Genomic DNA, 17,043 nt, shown 5'->3' with positions numbered 1-17,043 from the left:
TTCTAAACTGTAGTGTATCTGGGGTAGGCCCAGCACAGCATATGCATCATTTCTTTTCTTTATAAATAGCTTTAATTTTGAAATAAAATTAGAAACTGGGCGGAGAGGGGTTGGGGGTGAATGTGTACACAAGGCTGTTGTGTAGTGTTGCTGTGTGCTTTTAAATAGTTGCTGTATTCAATTCCAGAAGTGTCATAACATTATGTTGGTGGGTGAGTTGTGGGGCCTCATTCAGGCGTGTATGTGTCGATTCAGTAATCCTGGACCTGATTTTTCATTTTTTATTATTTTATGGGCCTCTCACCTTGTTGCCCACATTTTTGAAGACACTAATAAGGTGTATTTTTATGACATCTTTTCTGTTGTGTTGGTATACTGCCTAGCAAAGTGGAGATCTCACCAATGACTGGACCTTCCAGGCACTAACACAATATAAATAATAAATAATAGTAACAGAGCTTTTACTGCAGTGGTTTAGCTAGAGAGGAAGGATGGGTCTTGCAAATGCAGCATTTTATCAGAAGGTCTGAGTTCTATTCCTGGCTCTGTCACAAACTTCCCAGGTAATTTTGTGCTCATAACTTAATTTCTCTGTGACTCAGTTCCTCATCTGTAAAATGGGGGTGGTAATTCTCCCTTTCCTCATAGAGTGTTTGTGAGGACAGATCCCTTAACCAAATGTAATATGTTAATGTGGGTTTCTCAGATGATTTGGTGAATAGCTCTACAGCACAGCCAATAAATAATGGCTTGCTTTCACATATTGGGCAGCTAAACAGGTAAGTGCTATAAAATGTGTTTGCAAAAATGCAAGCAGGAAACAGAGGGCCAATTTGAGATTCTTTGGGAAATCATTACTTCTAGAAGTAACAGAGTATGATGTTAGTAATGTTATTTCTGATCAATGGAGTAGACTGCTTTCCTTTGAATTATGTAACAGAAAAGATTAGAGCATTATAAATATAAATTAGTTTGATGCCTCTTTGGTTAAATACAAGTTCCATACCATGTTTCACAGTTGCTACAACAAAGTGGGTTACACACAGGGAAAAACATCATCTAATTCTCCAGGAAAATTCTACTCTGGGGTGGCATTTGTTCCTAGTCCAGTGCCAAGTTCCTCCAAGACGAGGGCTGAAATGTTGGCAAAAATATAGTATAGGGCACTCTTTGTTCTGCTGGTTCAGTAGATCAAAGGCCACAATGTTTTTTATTTCCTGTCTTTCATCAGCACTTAAATTGTTGAAAGAAATTCAAAGGATATCCTTTTTTTTTTTAAAAAAAGTTCCTTTTTCACACAAGTTAATGAAAATGTATGATTGTCATTCATACATAATAACATGGATCTTGCATTCCCTGGAGCAATAAATTGACTTTCAATGTGAAACCTCATTGTACAGGCTTTTTAATTGCCTTATTACACATGTCTCACAAAATTAATAAGATTTCTTTGAGCTGTCTCTTCACCACTGGGAGTTGAAATCCAGTACAAAGATAACATTGCCCAAAAAGTTAACTGTGGAGTTCTTTTGGAGCTTATGACAGAACTTCCAATGTGACTGCAAACTGGAATGCTCTTGATGAAACAGGCAATGAAGGTGATTCATTTCACTCCTGTGTGGATGGCCAAATAAGGCCTAAGACAACAAGTATACCATGTGTTGAGGCTGCAGGTGGGGACCACCAGTAAGCAGTCATGTCTTTTACTCCTTTGCTCCCACATCCCATTGATTGGGTCCCTGTGTTAGTCCACATAGGGCAGTGATGGGTGGCAGCCCAGGAAGAAGCCTTGTGCTCCACATTTATGCAGATACACTGGCTCTAAGTCACAATGAAAAGGTTGCAGAGGGACAGTGGCTGCTTTTATTCAAGGTCATAAGATAGAGGAGTAACCATTACCAGTCTTAGGCTGCTGGTAATAGAAAAGAGGGTCAGTCACCTATAAGACACTGATCCAAGTCTAGTCCCAGTTGGCACTGACCAAAGGTGGCATTTTGGTTTAATTCCAAAGATGGTGTCTTTGTTACATGATTGTATGGTGCCTAGCACCATGAGGCCCTGATCTCTAGGTGCTGCTATAATACAAATAACAACTCCTGTTCCTAGTAGAAACCTGTTTTGTATTACAAGAACGCAGAACAATTGTTAATAGCTGGCCACCCTTGTTGGCTGCCTTGGTGAAGAGGACAAGGATCAACAGTGGCTGGGCACAGACTTGAATCATCCTCTCACCATAGACCTGGGTCCTCCAAGCAAGTTTTCAGCACATTGGTGGAGCCTCTGTCCACTGGAAGCATCAAGACAACACTCCATCCTCAGCACTCAAGCGAACACTATGGCAATGTCTGGGGAGCAAGTTTACAGTACCGTCCACTGGACTTGGATCATGGAGGAGGCATGCTCTGTCGTCTAGATGGCATATCCAAACCCCACACTCGGGGAGTACATTTGCTGTCGATATTAGCCCATGCTGTTACTTCTAAGGCAGGAGAAAATTGAACCCAGCAAGTTGTCCCTACCCCATACCTGCAGCCTGCCTTGAGCCATCTTGCCTTCAAACTGCAGGATGGTTGTTGTCCCAGACATGTAGACAAAACTGCTCTGCTCATCACTCCCACTCTTGTATTTCCCCCTCAAAGAAGAGCAGGATTTTGTCCTTGTGTTCCAAGGAAAGGTTTCCTATCTCAGCTATCCATGTCAGCCTGAGTACATAAATAAATCTCCGAGGTTGGGGAAAAGACACTGTAAAAGCACTATTAAATTTTGGTGCTTACAGGGGAAAAATTTTGAATTCCTTCAAATTCCCTGACTTGGATATTGGATCAAATAATAATTGCTCTGAAAAATATACATAAAATGAACTTTTAAGGTTCCTTGCTTTAGTTATCTCCTCTGTGAACCTTACTCCTAGTAACTCTGTTGAAAATACCATTTGCTTGTTAATAGTTGGATAGTTTTAGATGTTTGTGGTGGGGCGATGACTCACCGGCACGGTGCCTCCTGCTGGTCATCCTGGGAATTAGGTCTTCAAGACCGGTGTCTCGCCTGCTGCTGGCCCCCGTGTCCCTCCCGGACCCCGGTGCCCCTCTACGTCAGGGTTCTGCCCCAGCAGTAACCCACAATCTGGGTCTCCCCACCCAGGGGAACCCCCAACCCTCTATCGCCACCTTGTCTCAGTGGCTACTGCCAGTCACCATCTAGCCCCTGCTCACTGGGGCAGACTGCAGTCTGTAAACCACTCATCATCGGCAAGGGGGTTAGCACCTGCTGCCTTTGCCTATCTCTGGGCTGCCCCTCTGCAGCCCCAGTACCATTTGTAGGCCTTTAACAAGGCCTGCAGCCTGGGGTTTTACTAGGCTGGAGTTCCCCAGCTCCCTCTGCCTTTGCCCAGCACTGCTCCACCTCAGGTACCCTTCTCAACTCCCAGGCAGCCTGATCCTTCTCTCTCAGAAGCTAGAGAGAGTGTATCTTCCTTTTTTCAGCTCCTGGCACCCAGGCCTCTTATAAGGGCCAGCTGCGCCCTGACTGAGCTGGCCACAGCTGTGACTGCTTCCCCAATCAGCCTAGCCTTTCACACCTGCAGCCCTCTCCAGGGCTGCTTTTACCCTTGTTCTGCAGGAGTGGAACAGCTGCCCCACTACAATGTTCAACTATATTTAGTCCCTGTTGCAGAAGGAAGCATGTCAACATCCTTGTGCAGAACTCTTATGGACATCGGTAGGAGTTGCGTGCCCATGTAGGAGAGAGTGCAGAATACTCCATAGAGAGCTGACCTGTAGAGTGGAGACATTTTGTCATGTATTTAATTTCATTATCCCTGTATAGTAATGTAAAACAATAGTGAAGGTGGGGTATTAATGTTTTTGCTCACTGTTTAAAGGAGCCTGTTGCTGGTAAGCAGAATGAAAAGATGCTTAATTCAGGAAAAATATTTTTGTTATTCTCCCAATTTAAAATGTGGAAGAATGAAAGATGTACCCAACTTTTGGTTTTACCACATCTTAAAAGTTTAGGTATGGTCCTTGTTTCATAAATGGATGTTTGTAAGCATAGAACTTCAGAGAGAATGTTTAAAGTGGACTGAATAGCTTTGCCCAGCTTTACTGTGCCTCTAACCATGGATATGAGAATAAGCGTGGATAATATAAAGACATCCTGCTGTGTAAGCCCAGACTGAACCTTATTTCAGGTTCAGAAAGTTCTGGTAAACATTTATATTCTTGTGAATCTCCTCTTTACCTGTGAGAACAGCAGCAAATACTTGGAAGAAAGATTTTCATTGGTGTATTTCTACTTCAGGGGTCGGCAACCTCTGGCATGCGGCTCGCCAGGGTAAGCACTCTGGCGGGCCGGGCCAGTTTGTTTACCTGCCGCGTCGGCAGATTCGGCCAATCGCGGCTCCCACTGGCCGTGGTTCGCCTTCCCAGGCCAATGGGGGCAGTGGGAAGCCGCGGCCAGCACATCCCTCGCCCGCGCCACTTCCAGCAGCCCCCATTGGCCTGGGACGCTGAACCGCGGCCAGTGGGAGCCGCGATCGGCCGAACCTGCCAACGCAGCAGGTAAACAAACTGGCCCAGCCTGCCAGGGTGCTTAAGCTGGCGAGCTGCATGCCAGAGGTTGCCGACCCCTGTTCTACTTGATCAAAAGCAGGAAGTACTAGAAATCATCTCATGTGTTTGAACTCGTGGGTGGAGCTATGCAGAAAAATAAAGAAAAAAAATCATTTCAGGTTGACCCGAAATGAATTTTGTTTGAAATTTTTGGTGAAACAAAATAACAAATTTTATTTCATGTCAACCAAACTGCTTTAGCTGACTAGGAACAAAATCTTTCTTTCCAGTTTTGAGGTTTTAAAGAGTTTTTAAAAAAAAACAATTGAATGAAATTGAGGGAAATTCCCAAAGAAACCATTTTGAGATTTCAGAATATTTTTTACCGAAACACTTTGCCAAAATCAACCCAAATTTGTGAATTGTTTCAGCTGACACAAATATGCATTTTTTCAGTGAAAAAAAAACTTTTAATGAAAGTTTTGCCAAGCTGTACTCATGAGATTTCTAGCCCAATTTGACCGATAAAGTCCCTGATTCTGCAAGCTGCTCCATAAGGGAGAGGACCCTTGTGCCCATGCAGGGCCCATTTGAAATCAGCGAGACATCACATGAGTAAAGCCTGAGCTTTGCATAAGCCTTAGGAGAATCGGGGCATAACAGCCTGTTCCTTCCATGGAGGTTTTTAAAAGTTTTGCCAACCTAAGGAGGGAGATAAGATTAGGGTGACCAGATAGCAAGTGTGGAAAATGTGAACACTTTTTTTTGGGGGGGGGGGGGGGAGAATATAGTTGGGTATATAGAACAAAGCCCCTAATATCAGGGCATCTCATCCCCATGGATGAGGTGTTGAATATTTAATGCTATTTCTTCTTAACTGTCTTACTGTCTACTGGATTACATGTAGAGGATGCTTGGGAATGAGCTATATTTCCAGCAGCTTTTTTAGAAGGGAATGTGTAAATTGTAAGTTTTCCTTTTTCTACACATGAGCTCTCAGTGCAAAGTTGTTCTTTTTAGAAGGAGCATGTGAAATATCCAACGTTTAGTGCTGCATTTTTAGTGATCCCAGGACAGGCTCTATTCAAGATAAACTTAAATATCCTTCCCTTAATTGTAATAGTTTTATTAATGGCATCTATGGATTTCACCAGAAGCTGGTATGAGATTTTGTTTTTTAAGTCTCCTGGTGAAACTCCATGGCTCACTATATCAGGGCACTTTAGTGATGAGAAAACTATTTAATCTTCATCTCTCTGTGTACTTGTGCAGCGGTTCTGCACTCCTCCTGGAGTTCTTTATGTTCTCAGCAACATTATTCTATCCCCCTTGAGTTTTTTTCAGTCCGCTGTTGTTTTTTTAATTTAATTTCTACAATGAAAAAATTATTTTCAGACTGAATGGAAGAACACTGTGAAGGATGAAAAGCACTCTCTAAAACCCTTGAATAATACATATACATGATGAATTATGGTGAATAGCAGTGGATAGAAAGCTGGCTAGATTGTCGGGCTCAACGGGTACTGATCAATAGCTCCATGTCTAGTTGGCAGCCGGTATCAAGCGGAGTGCCCCAAGGGTCAGTCCTGGGGCCGGTTTTGTTCAATATCTTCATTAATGATCTGGAGGATGGCGTGGACTGCACCCTCAGCAAGTTTGCAGATAACACTAAACTGGGAGGAGTGGTAGATACACTGGAGGGTAGGGATAGGATACAGAGGGACCTAGACAAATTAGAGGATTAGGCCAAAAGAAATCTGATGAGGTTCAACAAGGACAAGTGCAGAGTCCTGCACTTAGGATGGAAGAATCCCATGCACTGCTACAGATTAGGGACTGAATGTCTAGGCAGCAGTTCGGCAGAAAAGGACATAGGGGTTACAGTGGACGAGAAGCTGGATATGAGTCAACAGTGTGCTCTTGTTGTCAAGAAGGCTAACGGCATTTTGGGCTGTATAAGTAGGGGCATTGCCAGCAGATTGAGGGATGTGATCATTCCCCTCTATTCGGCATTGGTGAGGCCTCATCTGGAATACCGTGTCCAGTTTTGGGCCCCACACTACAAGAAGGATGTGGAAAAATTAGAGTCCAGCAGAGGGCAACAAAAATGATTAGGGGCTGGAGCACATGACTTATGAGGAGAGGCTGAGGGAACTGTGATTATTTAGTCTGCAGAAGAGAAGAATGAGGGGGGATTTGATAGCTGCTTTCAACTACCTGAAAGGGGGTTCCAAAAAGGATGGATTTAGACTGTTTTTAGTGGTACCAGATGGCAGAACAAGGAGTAATGGCCTCAAGTTGCAGTGGGGGAGGTTTAGGCTGGATATTAGGAAAAAAAATTTCACTAGGAGGGTGGTGAAGCACTGGAATGGGTTACCTAGGAAGGTGATGGAATCTCCTTCCTTACAGGTTTTTAAAGTCAGGCTTGGCAAAGCCCTGGCTGGGATGATTTAGTTGGGGATTGGTCCTGCTTTGAGCAGGGGGTTGGACTAGATGACCTCCCAAGGTCCTTCCAACCCTGATATTCTATGAGTCACACAGGACTGGGAATTTTGGGAAGTCTTCAGTGGACTTTGGCTCAGGCCCTTGGGGAGCTATCCCAATTTTTAGAATTTCCTGGGATATTGAAGGACAGTTGGATTTCATGGTAATTCTAGGGGACAGGTGAAGAGATGCAGGCAAAAGGCCAGATTCTGCTCCCACTGATCTCTCCAAGATAGGACTTTTGCCATTTACTGAGCTGCATACATTACTGATGTGATTAGTCCGGTTGAATGTGCTCATTTTGAGTAAGGCAAGCAGGATTTGGCTCCAAAGCAAAGAGGAATCTAAGAGTCTATCACCTGTTACAGCATTGGTTTAACTGGAAGTTAAACAGAATGGGAAAAAAAATTCAAGAGCTTATGGTACAAAGCCATAAAACAGGTCATACAGATCAATGACTATAGTAGCTCTTCTCTGACTGGCAGGTGCGTGAGTAGCTTTTGTCTGTGTGACAGTAACCAAAGGCAAAATTAGAGCAAATGGACCACATTCTGCTCTGTTACACCAGTCTGACTCCACTGTGTGTAAGTAGAACTTGGCCTGCTGTAACCGCTGACCCAATGCATACATATATGCTAATGTATAACATGAGAGACAAGGTGAGTAAGGTGTAATATCTTTGGGCCAACTTCTGTTGGTGAAAGCAACAAGCTGTTGAGCTACACAGAGATCTTTTGTTATTTCAAATAACTAATGAGATTAACCTTGTATTTCTTCTGTCCTCTCTGGATAAGAAACACCCTCTGCAGATGGCATCCCATGACATGAGCTCACTGTTTTAACAAGAGCTATACATTTGCAATCTGTTTCACAGGAAAAAAATTACTTAACTGTGCCATTTTCTGTGCTGCCATCAGCATCTTTCTTTTGCATTCGTAACATTGTAGGTTTTAAGGCCGAAGGGACCGTTATGATTCTGTAGTCTGACCGTATGCATATCACGGGCCATAGAACTTCACCTGGAGATCCCTGCATCAAGCCCATAGCTTCTGGTTGAGGTGGAATGTCTCTTTTAGAAAGACATTTAATCTGGATTTCAAGACTTCAGGTGATGGAGAATCTGCCACTTGTCTAGCAAATTGTCGCTTTTTTCTCCGATACCAGCTTGAGCCACCCAGCCTAAAGCTGCATCACACTCTGATTCTTTTGCTGTCTCTGTCCATTGATACTGAGAAGACAATGCAGCAATATGCAGTGGTCCAAGAAATAAGCGGGTCATGTATTTAATAGAAAACTTGATGAAGGCATCAGGTTTCTGTAATTTCTGTAATCACTTAAAATTTGCTTCTTGTCGGGCTCCAATATTTTACCTGCAACTTAGGACTGGTCAACACACAGAAATTGCACCAATTTAACTAAACTTATTTAGTAAATCAGAAAAACTGATTTAGTTCAATAGTATAATGTCTGTGGGAATAGACTGCGCCTAAATTAGTATGAAATGGTTTCACAGCCTGGTCCACACTAACCCCCCACTTTGAACTAAGATACGCAACTTCAGCTACGTTAATGACGTAGCTGAAGTCGAAGTACCTTAGTTCGAACTTACCGCGGGTCCAGACGCGGCAGGCAGGCTCCCCCGTCGACTCCGCGTACTCCTCTCGCGGAGCAGGAGTACCGGCGTCGATGGCGATCACTTCCGGGATCGATCCGGGATTGATTTATCGCGTCTAGACAAGACGCGATAAATCGATCCCAGAAGATCGATTGCTTACCGCCGGACCCGGCGGTAAGTATAGACGTACCCAAAAGCAGGGTAGCTGAAGTGAGTGGAGTAAAAGGGAAATATGTGGATGATGCATAGATTTTGGAGGGAGGAACACAGGGTGCAGTACAGAAGAGTCTGGTGGAGGCTCGAGGAAGCCTGTCTGTGTGCATGTGGCTAGAACATGAGATACAGCATCTCTGTAACTACTTCTCTTAATAAAGATTCAGTTTAGTTTTAGAAATATGGAGTCCTCTCATGTTATTACCCAGCACAAAGTACAGGAAACAGATGGGATTTAGGAGGAAAACAAGGAGGCTTTGGAGACAAGAGTTTTGGATCAGTACCCATCCCTTTGCTCATGAATAAGCGTCTATGGAGGCAGATGTACTGCCAAGATAATTTTGACACTTGCATCCTTCTCTTTTTGTGGACGTGTTGCATGGCTTGTACCTTCTCACCATGGTAAGCAGTGTTACTGGGTTCTCGGTTTTCAGAATCCACTGTTTCTTTTATGTTTGTCATATTTTCTCTTTTCATTTATTTTAGTGCAGCTGATCCCTTCTTGGCTGAAACTGACACTCTTTATGGGGATTCTTTTCATAGACCCATAACTCTGGATTTAGTTTCTATCTTTAGGGAATAGAAAGAAAGATGCATGTCATACTGTGTGTCAAAACTCTACAAGATATGGCGGCACATTGTTCATGACTGTAATTGCTAATATTATAGTGGTGTGGCAGCAGAGTTAGGGTTGCTTGGTGGTATGTCATTCCCTTAAAGAACATTGAGTTGAGCAAAACTCAAACTTGTGACAACCAACAAATCCAGAGATAGGGTTGTCCATGCACCCTTAACTCTGCCCTCTTTCAGAAATGCTCCAATATGCCCCATTAACATACATATCTTTACTCTGCCAATTCCACAGTTGGTGAAATATACAAGCATAAGAAAGGCCGTACCGGGTCAGACCAAAGGTCCATCTAGCCCAGTATCCTGTCTACCGACAGTGGCCAATGCCAGGTGCCCCAGAGGGAGTGAACCTAACAGGCAATGATCAAGTGATCTCTCTCCTGCCATCCATCTCCACCCTCTGACAGACAGAGGCTAGGGACACCATTCACCTAGGGACAAGCACTTCACCTCCTCTTATAACCCATTCACACTCACCGACAGGATTCCATCTAACAGTGCTAGTAAAGGACCAAAACAAACAAAAAGAAAAGGGTTGCCCATGCCAAGTACCTTTTGAGGACATTGTGACACGGGGCCCATTGCTGGTTCATTATTATATGTCATTAACTTTTGTCAGGTCTGACATACTCAGTGTGTCCCAAATTATACTCTGCTTCTAAAAGGTGTATTTTAATATATCATTGGAAGACTAATAACTCTCTGATCATTAATATTCATGTGTGATGTGTGTATCTTTGCAGTGTGTTCTAGAACTGTGAGTTATGATATGAGGAGGTCTGTGTTTTGCACCCTCCAAAGTGTGTGAGCAATAGGAAGAGCAGCATCTCTGCCTTCAGGGTCTAGTACACATAATTTCAGTGCAGATCTATGCACGTTATATAATTAGCAGGACACAGGAGTTTTATTACAGAGGTTATTGTCAATAGGAGCTGGGATATGAGAGCAGTCTAAGTATGTGTTATCTGCATGCACTCCAGGTAAAGTGAGTGTGGCAAGTGTCAGGTGTAGTTGTACTGAATAGTGGAGGCAGTAGTTGGGCCTGCTCGGTAAAGGTTTGTTTGTGACATGAGAATGTGTGTGGATTGCTTTGAGGTGTGTGACAGAGCTGTTGTTGTGATGTGAAGAGATCTGTTTCCCCAGCTCTAATGTGCGTGAGGAAAGGGAAGAGTGGCATCTGTACCTTCAGAATGTAGCATGCACCATTTCAGTGCAGAATTGTCTAGGTTATGTCAGTAGCAGAGCGTGGGGCTTTTATTACAAAGGATGTTGTCAGCAGTGAGGTGGAATATGAGCAGATTCTAATACTTTGATGGGTAAGTAGACATATAGCTTGAGCTGGCATCCTGTGAGTTAGTGTAGGGGAGTTCTAAAAGGCACTGAAGTGATTCTTAAATTGTACATGTTGTGGTGTTCCTCCTGGGGAGTAGGCTAACGGTGAGTGTACATCGGGATCTGGAACTCCCTGAACCTTGCAGTGCCAGGGCTCCTGTGAGTATGTGCACATCGAGGCATTGCTCAAAGAGTGGCATGGACAAACTTTTTGGGTGTTTCTTTTATTCGTGTTAGATGGAATCCTGTGGGTGAGTGTGAATGGGTTGTAAAAGGAGGTGAAGAGCTTGTACATTTCAGCAGCTGTGGGGTTGGCAAAGCAAAGGTGTGTGCATTAACATAGTATATTGGGAGCACTGCCTGGGCAACCTTAACTCTGCATTTCCTGACTTTCAGAAGTTTGAGTTTTGCTCAACTCTGCACTTGAAAGGGGATGACATACCACCAAGCAAGCTTAACTCTGCATTAAAGTAGATTTTTGCCATTGAATTTACCATGTGCTGTGCAATGAAGATAAAAAGCTCATGGGTCAAGTCCATTCTCCATGTCTCATGTGACTACATTGAATTTGATTGGAGTCTTAATGGGTGAACTTGGCTCAGTGATGCATTTATATATCCCTTTTCAAACAGAAGAATCCCAGACTCTTTACAGACCAGGCTGGTATTATGGCAGCATACACCATAAGTGGTATCTCAGTGAATCTTTTTGCAAGTTTTCATGTGTTTGTGAAACATACTATATTGCTAATTAACACTTCCCAAGAGCATTTCATACCAAGTCTTAATTTTTGGCATGAAAATGTTTTTGCTGTTGATGTGTTTCCAGCAAAAATAGTTATGGATGGTGATAGCAGTTGCATATGGGAACATCTCCACAATTTATTCTGGGCAGTATGATGGGGGGAATAGATAAAAACATGCTAATTAAGTCCTCTAAGTATCCTTCAAAACCTGCACAGCTTGGCAGGCACCTTGAGGAATAAACAAAATTTTTTGGCAGGATTCTACAGACTTTGCAACCCCTTCCTGTATGATTGTGCAGAGATATAGGGGTGAGTGAGACATGGAGGAGTGTGATGGGCTAGTGGATTGACATATGACCGTTATGGCTTTGCAGTGATGATCTGGGCATAAAAGCCTATATATACAGCAGTTGGCTGTACCTGGAGTTTGCCCCATAAGCCCCCTCTAGAATGCAGATAAGAAAATGGATGATTTCATGATGTCCTGTGGCTTCCTTTCGCAGCCCAACAAGGTAACATGTCCAGAGTTTTAAAAAAAATCTGGACTCAAACTGCAAGTGCTCATGGGAACAATATTAAAGAACCTGGATAGAATAAGGGACTGGAACTCTGGCTCTTTATATGCTGATATTATATGTTCTTATGGTATCAGCACCAGCTGCTTGAACATATTGCCTGAGATGCCAGCACTATGCTATCAGTAGATGAAATCTGGCCTTTTCCAGTCTCCTTATGCTCTGTTTATGACAGTGATGCTGAGACCATATTGTGTCCCCTCAGCAGGTGCTGCAAAAAGGGAGCGTTTGCCATACCTATTGAGCCCTCCTCTTTCTTCTGAGCATTAGTATGCAGACTCCTACTCGATGTAGTTACACGTCTCATTCTCCACAATTGTGCCTCATTTTCTTTTGCCAAACCAATATTATGACAGTTACGACTATGAACTTGTCTACATGAACATTCAGTTTGCTGCAAGCTGGGGTGGAGAGCTGGAAAGAAACTGCCATGTGTCACTCGCAGCCTCATCCTCCTCTTTCATCCCAGTGACCGTTCCAGAGGTCAGCAGTTTGGGTCTTTGGTGACTCTCCACCAAGAGTGATTGATGATAGCCGCTAATGCTGGTCATAGGAAATAGATGGGGTTCCAGGAAGCTTATGTCCAGCCCACATCTCTCTCTGTGCCTATTCTATTCACTGAAACTTTGAATTGCTTTCAGAAGTGGAAGCTTTCCAACTGGTTGTCCCACCCAGTTGATAGGCATTATGCTTAAATCACTCATCAGGACGTGAATAATTGTCATATCACAGTTTGCTTGAGTGAGGTCATCTGCACTCCAGGACATGGCTGATTTCCCTGGTCCTCTCCTGCCACTATTTTGCTGCAGCTCTAAAACATATGGAGCATGTCGACACCAGATTGATCAACCCTTGGAATGCAAGTGAAGCACGTTTGCTCTCTCCCTTGCAGTTGGATGGAATAGCCGTGGGAACTACATAGGTTCTGGAACTGTACTGATTGCAGCTTAGCCCCACTCACTTCTGTTCCTCCAAATAGAGCTTCTGTGAAGTTGTGGCCTGTTGCTCCCTCGTCTGCCTCAGAGGGGTGACATGAGATCCTAGTGGGCACTGACACTCTACTGGTGTAGAAGTAAAAAGGTTCCATTAAATGAGTGGCGTTCTGAGTAAGGTGAAAACCCGGTGGAAATGAGACCTGCATCCTCTGCCTGTACCCGAACAGTCAGTGCATTTGTCATCGTGGAAGAGCTTCTCTTGTATGTATGCTGGTGACGTGAGGGGCCTACTTGGTTAACATGTCCCAAGAAGCGGGTGACTTACAAGACTTGGTTCCTTCTTAAAACGTGGCAATGTTGCTGACTGCTAGTGCACTCTGGGGCATCTCAGCACATAGTGCAGTTACAGGGCAGCAGCAGGATGAAGAGGAGTCTTCCTCACTGATTTAGGAAGGGCATGTGCATTGGGAAATAGATTCAATTTACTCATCTTTCCTAGAAGATGCTCAGGATTTAGGTGGGAGGAGACCTAATGGCAGATCTCAAATGAGCAGTAGCAAGCCACACAGCTGACCCCAGTAGATGAGTGAGGAGAGAAATAAGAGTGGCACAGGGCCTTCTCCCACCCCAAAGACTGTTAAAAGTAAACGACCTATGGGGGATCAGATCAATTAACTCCTCAGTTAATCAGCAATGCTCACAAAAGACTTCAATTAGCATCAACAGAACTAGCAGTCAGAACTAGAGTGGGTTGATTTTGGGGGGGGGAGGGTGCTTTTACATAGAAAATAGCATTCTTCAAAAACAAAAAATGCTGCAAAAACTGATCTGTTAAAACATTTCAATTTTTTTGCAAAGTATTTAATTAAATTTTTATGAAACCCACTTTTCAGTAAATGAAGGCTGTATACGAGTTTTGATTAAAAAAAGTAATTGTTTTAGATATCTGTTTCAAACCCATCAAAATGGAAACTGCTTCCGAATTTTTAGATTTTTTTAATGACTTTTATTTTAAACCATCTCCAACAAAAACTATGTTGCTTACTATGCAATGCACTGTATACACTATGATACAGATGAGGCCCCAGATGGCAATGTTAATTATATGGGCCCTGTGGCGGGGTGACAACTCACTGGCGCGGCGCCTCCTGCTGGTTGTTCAGGGAATTAGCTCTTTTCCAGTTCTGGAGCGCCCTCTGCCGGCTGATATCTTGCCCGCTGCTGCCCCCCGTGTCCCTCCCGGAGTCCGGTGCCCTTCTATATCAGGGTTCTGCCCCCGCAGTAACCCACAATCTGGGTCTCCCCACTCTGGGGAATCCCCCAACCCTCTATCCCCACCTCACCTCAGTGGCTACTGTCAGTCATTATCTAGCCCCCGCTCCCTGGGGCAGACTGCAGTCTGTAAACCACCCATCATCGGCAAGGGGGGTTTGGACCAACTGCCTCTGCCTGTCTCTGGGCTGCCCCTCTACAGCCCCAGTACCCTTTGTGGGCCCTTAACTCAGCCTGCAGCCTGGGGTTCTGCTAGGCTGGAGCTCCCCAGCTCCCTCTGCCCTTCTCCAGCACTGCTCCACCCTAGGTACCCTTCTCAGATTCCCAGGCAGCCAGGTCCTTCTCTCTCAAAAGGCTAGAGAGAGAGTCTGTTGTCTCTGGCCCTCAGCCCTCTTATAGGGCCAGCTGTGGCCTGACTGGGGCGTGGTCCCACCTGTGGCTGCTTCCCCCAATCAGCCTGGCTTTTCCCCACTGCAGCCCTCTCCCAGGGCTGTTTTATGCCCTTCAGGGCAGGAGCGGGGTGACCACCCTGCTACAGGCCCTCATCATGCCACTCTATTCACATGGGCTTCCGTGAATTTTTCTTTATTGCCTGTGACCTGTCCATGACTTTTACTAAAAATATCCATGACAAAATCTTAGCTTTAGTTATGCTGAGTAGATTAGGTCCTACAGGAATGTTGCACTACAGAACAATATCACTTTCACCCAAGGCTCTTGAGGTGCTTGATAATGTCTGACTGAGGCAGCACAATACTCCAGGGGGGTGGGTAAGTGGCTATCCCCATTTTAGAGGATAATACTTGCTTGGGATCATAAATAAAAAAATAAAATTAAATTAATGGAGATATCCTATCTCCTAGAACTGGAAGGGACCTTGAGTCCAGCCCCCTGCTTCACTAGTAGGACCAAGTATTGATTTTGCCCCAGATTCCGAAGTGGCCCCCTCAAGGACTGAACTCTCAACCATGGGTTTAGCAGGCCAATGCTCAAACCACTGAGCTATCCCTCCCTCCCAACTCATACAGTGAGTAGGTGGCTGGGCTGGGAGTAGAACCTAGGAGTTCTGTTTCCTAGTAACCAGCTGCACCTCCTATCTCCCACCCAGTCCCCCCACAACTGTACTGCATATGTGTAGAAATACACAGGGACACTTTCAGAAAGAAATGTGTGGGCCTGTCTCGGCTCTGCAGTCAGCACCAAGTCATAGCCCTTCCATGCCTATCTGCTGCTGTGCTGCACAGGGGTCACTTTCACTCTGGCCCCTGATTCCATGAGTGCAGGGGCTTCCCACAGCATAACGGACGGTGTGTCCTGGATGGGGCTCACACTGCATTAGCCCCATAGGATAGGAATGCAACCTCAGATCCACCACTGAATGATCTCCCATCCTCCTTCCTGTGGTGAGACATGTTGGGAGCCATTAGGCTGGGACAGATGGCACGGAGCAACTCCACAATCTTGGGTACGGATTTCTTTGCCTCCCTTTCCTCACCCTTGTGCCCCTCTTTCCTCCTCCCCCCCATCTCCCCAGCTTCTCAGGCCATTTGCTATGTACAAGATTTTAAGCTTGCTTCAAAGAAGTTCCCAGGGCAAAGCTCCTTCTCAGTGAGGGTGAAAGCCATTCTGATTACAGCCTGATGATTCATTTACTTACTGCTTCATTGTCTTAAATGTGGTATAAGGGCACATTTCCCTGATTCATGCAGACAAATGTACATACAGCTTTAATGCTCTTCCTTGGAATCTAACTCTTTGCATGGGAGAGGACTGGTGAAACACAGAGAGGCTGGTAAAGTTCTGCAAGTCAAGCCTTTTAAAAACAAGATTTGAAAAAATTCCAAAACAGAGCCTGCAGGGATCTGGCCCTTTAATCTATACTCATTTTCTTTAAACCTCAGCAGCCCTTTTAAGTAGTGTCATACATTTTTATGTTCAGAAGAAGAATCTCCCTGCCAACTATGGGTCAAAAGCCTTACTCATGAAAAATGCATGGTTAAAATTAATCTGATTTTTTTTTTCAATATTGCACTGTCTGTAGTGCATGTTGGAGCTTAACAGAGAAATTCTGGCAGCATTTTTACCTTAGTTATTTTGTTTGCTTTTCCAACTCCCAACTTCCACTGCCTCAGCTACACATTAGTGAAATTTATTGGCAGTAATGGGTGGTCTCTGCCTCTGTAATGCAGCATCTCTGGAGTTCAGCACTTTTCCACCCCCTCCCCCCAATTGCCTTTAAAAATATATTTCTGCCTCATTCTCAGAGATGCTGAACATCTGCAACACTCATTGACTCCCAATGGGAGTGATAGATACCACTGACAATTGGATTGCATCTCTCCTATTTATTCCCTGGTTTTCCATATTAGAATATTTTTACCTTTGCACAGGCTGAATATTTTTTAACAAACTTTGGAGTTGGTGCATGGACACTCTCTAACTGGGTCACTCAATGTGATGCTTGTATGAGGGAATAGCTCATCCAGCTCCTCTCCTAGTCACTCACCAGAGCTTGGGCTCACGTGATGCTGATATTGCAGGGTAACTGAGGATGAAGAAAGTTTGCACTGCTGACATGCTGGACCATATCAGGGACTAAATTGGCCCACTGATTACTGGCCTTGAAAAATCAAAGACTGTATCTTGTTGGCAGCAATTTAGGCTTTTGAAGAGAAATGTGGGCATCTTTATA

Source organism: Emys orbicularis, chromosome 8 (genome assembly GCF_028017835.1).
Source record: "Emys orbicularis isolate rEmyOrb1 chromosome 8, rEmyOrb1.hap1, whole genome shotgun sequence".
Lineage (NCBI taxonomy): Eukaryota > Metazoa > Chordata > Testudines > Emydidae > Emys > Emys orbicularis.
Note: the sequence above shows the minus strand (reverse complement) of the source record.